Source organism: Cryptomeria japonica, chromosome 3 (assembly GCF_030272615.1).
Source record: "Cryptomeria japonica chromosome 3, Sugi_1.0, whole genome shotgun sequence".
Classification (NCBI taxonomy): domain Eukaryota; kingdom Viridiplantae; phylum Streptophyta; class Pinopsida; order Cupressales; family Cupressaceae; genus Cryptomeria; species Cryptomeria japonica.
Window position 1 is genome coordinate 363,823,355 of NC_081407.1, and position 4,482 is coordinate 363,827,836.

Below are 4,482 nucleotides of genomic sequence, written 5' to 3' on the forward strand. Positions count from 1 at the left end.
ATCACTTCATCATCAATCCGTCCCAACTCTCAAAACATTAAGAGGTTCTTGTCCCAAGTTCTCTTTTAGATATTGCTTGAAATCAAACACATCACATCACTTTTTAGATTGTTTCTACATCTAGGATAAGCTCATCCTAAGAGACACATCTACGCAGGTTAAAACTAGTTCATGAGTGAATCCTCTCATTGCTAGGTAGTTAAATCTGTAACACATCTCAGATTTCTCTACACCTTATCACATCAAAACTTATCAAACAAACAAGCAATTCAAAGAAGGAATTTTGGTTACATCCACCTTAAAGGTGCTAGAGATCCACGTGCAACACAATTCACCAACCATCAATCTTTCATTTCATCAAACAACTCATCATCATCTTCAATCAACTTCAACAAAAGCTTGCAAACAAAATGGCCCAAACCCGATCACAGTCCAGGCAACGAGAAATAGAAAGGGAAGAAGAAGAAGAGGAAAATCTCAATGAATTTCAAGAAGCACTTGGAGGAAATGCAGATGACGAAAACCCAAGTACTCCCACTCCTGCAACAATAGAAAGGGCTCAGCATAACCCTCTCTTTAACAAACTTTTTGACGAAATACTCAGGAGCAATGCGGATGCTCACTTCTTAAGACTCGCTCAAGAAGGAGCAAAACTCCCCTCTGACTTTGATCTTGCCCAATTAAGACAAGCATCAGAAAGACAAAGTCGCCATGAAGAGGAAAGAGGTAGAGATCCCATCAGATATAACATTCCTCGAGATAACCCACCACCTCCTCCTCCAAATGAAATGGAGATGTTGCGGCAACAAGTCGAGAATCTCGCCCAACAACTTCATAGTGGTGTCAAGACTAACCAATTCTCACTCAACGACATTTGTCCCTATCCTTTTGATAGGAATCTTTACATGCCACCATTTCCACGAGGATTCGAAACACCCAAATTTGAAAAATATAGAGGAAAGGGGGATCCCCGCGATCATGTCCGAGAATTTCATTCCGCTTGTCTCGAAGTAGCATATGAAGACACATATCTAATGCACCCTTTTCCCCAAAGCTTGGGAGAAACAACCATATCATGGTTTTCCCGATTACCAGGTGGCATTAGAACATTTGAGGAACTCATCCAGAAGTTCCTAGCTCATTACTCTCATAACATTGAACGCAATGTCACCATGGCTGATCTATGCAACACCAAACAAAAACCAGGTGAACAATTCTTAGTATTCCTGCAACGATGGCGTCAAATGTCTAGCAGACGTTCTCTTCAGTTACCTGAACGAGAACTAGTGGAAATATTCATTTCCAACTTAAACGAAGAAATGGAATTTCACCTGGATGTCAAAGACACAGACTCTTTTAATGATATGATCACCAAGGGTTTAAAATGTGAACGGGCACTCATCAAGAAAGGACTCATCAAAATCTTTAATGAACCAAAAGATGGTCCTTGCCCGCACTTCAATAGTGATAAACAAAGCTTCTGGAATAAAAACAAGAATATCGTCAATGATGGGGTTGTGGATGCTAGGACTATACAAAACGCACAACCTGTGGTTCGGTTTGTAGGACAAAATCCTCCACCTCAGAACAACACAAATGTTCCTTCTAATCAAGGTCGCATCACATCTCACGATGAACCTAGACCTCGTCAGCAAAAACAGAAACGCACATACACTCCCTTAGGGGAACCCATTGAAACAGTATTGCAACAACTCATTTCTCAAAATTTGGTCACTCTACCTAAACTATCAAACTATGAGCCTCAGGTCAAACCGACATGGTGGAGAGATACTGAACACTGTGAATTCCATCAAGGAAGAGGGCACAAGACAAGTAATTGTCACCGATTGAAAGATCTCATTCAGGATCTTATTGATCGAGGAGAAATTGAAATTGAAGGACATGACCCAAAAACAACAAATAATGATCATCTGATGTTCAAAAATCCACTTCCATCACAAGATCAAAGGGGTCCTTCCACTTCTAGGCGAGGCACTGATACCACTGATTATACACAGGCTGCGTATAATTACACTGTAAATCACCTGTATGATGCCAATGAACAAGTTGCAACAATAACCTTCAAAAATCCCAATTCAAATTGCAATGTTGTTACACGTCGTGGCAAAGTTACCATCAAGGCAGCTCCACAAGGCACCACCTCCATCCCAAAGTAGTACAATCTTGTGGAACAATTAGACAAAACCCCTGCACTTATATCCATTTTAGAGCTTTTGCGTCTATTGCCATCTCATAAAACTATCTTGGATCAAGCACTCCAAGAAGCGTCAGTCCCCGCAAATCTAAATACGGACCAATTTCAAGCCATGGTTGGAAGTCTAAAGTCATCACCTTGTCTCACTTTTTTTGAAAGTGACAACTCTTCCTTCCAACAACCACATAATGCCTCACTCCACATCGAAGGATTTATTAACCAGCATAGGATCAAGCGAGTCTTGATCAATAATGGAGCAGGCCTGAATATTTGCACACTGCAGTTGGTCACAGCATTGGGATATGCGGTCAAATCAGTGGATCCTCGTCAGAAGATCACAATCAAAGCCTATGACGATGCAAAGCGTTCATCCAAAGGAGCTATGGTACTACCAATTCGAGTGGGCCCCGTGGTAAAGCACATCATTTGTCAGGTTCTGGACCTTCCTCTGCCATACAATCTATTGTTAGGAAGACCTTGGATACATGCCATGCAAGCCGTTCCATCTACCTACCATCAATGTATCAAGTTCCCACATAATGGTGTAGAGATCACAATTCTGGGTGACGCAAATCCCTTTGCATATTGCCATAATATCAACCATCAACCAGAGATTACCGTTCCTAATAATAGAGAAGCCATTTCCTCCACATCATATATAAGTCCCGCCTCTCTTGCCCGTTCAAACACCACTATACCCAAGCAAGAAAAGCTTAAGATGAAGATCGCAGAGGAAGGTCCTGGGGAATACAACTTGAGTCAACTCTTTTGTGTGGGACAAATGCCCACTTCTCCTAGAACTCATGGTAAACCACAGCAGGTACTCCAGCAACCACTAAACATACCAGCATGTGCTTTGACACCTTTCGTTCTTGGAAAGAGTCAAGAGGAAGAAACACAAGATGAGGACCTGGCGGAATGGATCTATAAAGATCCCATCACCACTGATAAACCACGAGTTACACTTCCTACGGACCAGTATGGCAAAGGCCTCCTCATTATGCAAAGAATGGGGTATGATGGTCAGAGTGCTTTGGGATATTGCAAACAAGGACGACATGAACCTCTGCTGCCGAAATTCAAGCCCAAAGGAAATACAGGCCTTGGCTTTGAAAAAGAGATCTTTCTTAAATTAAAATTCAAAGGGAAACCTAGCAAACCCTTTTGTCAGCCTACTGCCAAAAGGCCACCTTTCATAATCAAAGCACCCTCAAGCACCATCCCAACAGCCCCACTGAGGCTCAAAACCCCAACACAACTATCACCAATGCCACTCATCCCATCAAACGAACTCGTCATCTCGTCAGTCGCACCATTAGTAGCAGTAACTGTATCAGCACCCGCAGCAGCATTTATAACACCAGCAGTCCCAGCAGAAGCAACGGAATCAATATTACCAATACTCCCTATAATAGATTCCTTGATCCCCCTCAATCGCCCTACAACACCGATCATTACAAAGGTACATCAACCAATCACACCTGCGGTATTTAACTCAAAGGACATCCCAGTATGGTATAGTAATCGGATGCTGGAAAGTGATTCAGAGACTGACTCACATGAATGGAAATTTGATTCGGTACAGCTTAACACTTCAGATGAGGAAGACACATCACCGCCTCCACCACGCAAAGACATCCCTGTTTATGGAGAAGCACAGATAAAGATCACTTGGGTTCCTGAACTGGAAACATCTTCCACAAACCCTATGTCTCATCCTACGCCTGATTCTGACAAGGAGAGTACCATTAATGACCTTCACCATAACGTCTTAACCCTCACTGATACATCTAACGCACTTAACCTAATCGATGAAGTAATGCCCATTATCCACCCTGAACTCATCGAATGGAACCAACCAAATCCCCCATGTCTTGACTTCTTCCAAAACGATGAGGCCATCATTGACTTTTTGGAATTAAGGGATAACCTACCAAGCGGGGATCACAAAGCTCGATTCGCCATAGAACTAAATAGCGCAACATACTTTGGGGCGGATGCCAAACCTTTCAGCTGCAAAAATATAACAATAAAACATGGATCTTCCAGTGAAAACCACACTGTGGTACTGTTTGATCCGACAAAAGTAAAAAGAAAGAGCGTATCCAATGGTGAAAACCTCTCTGAGGTGCCTGAGGATGAAGGGTTTGACATTCTCCCTGCTAGTACACAATAGGAACGATCAACGATTCTCATCGAGGAAACCAAAAATACAATGTGGGGACTCTTGAAAATCCTCATCTCATACATCTAGCATCTTTTCTCAC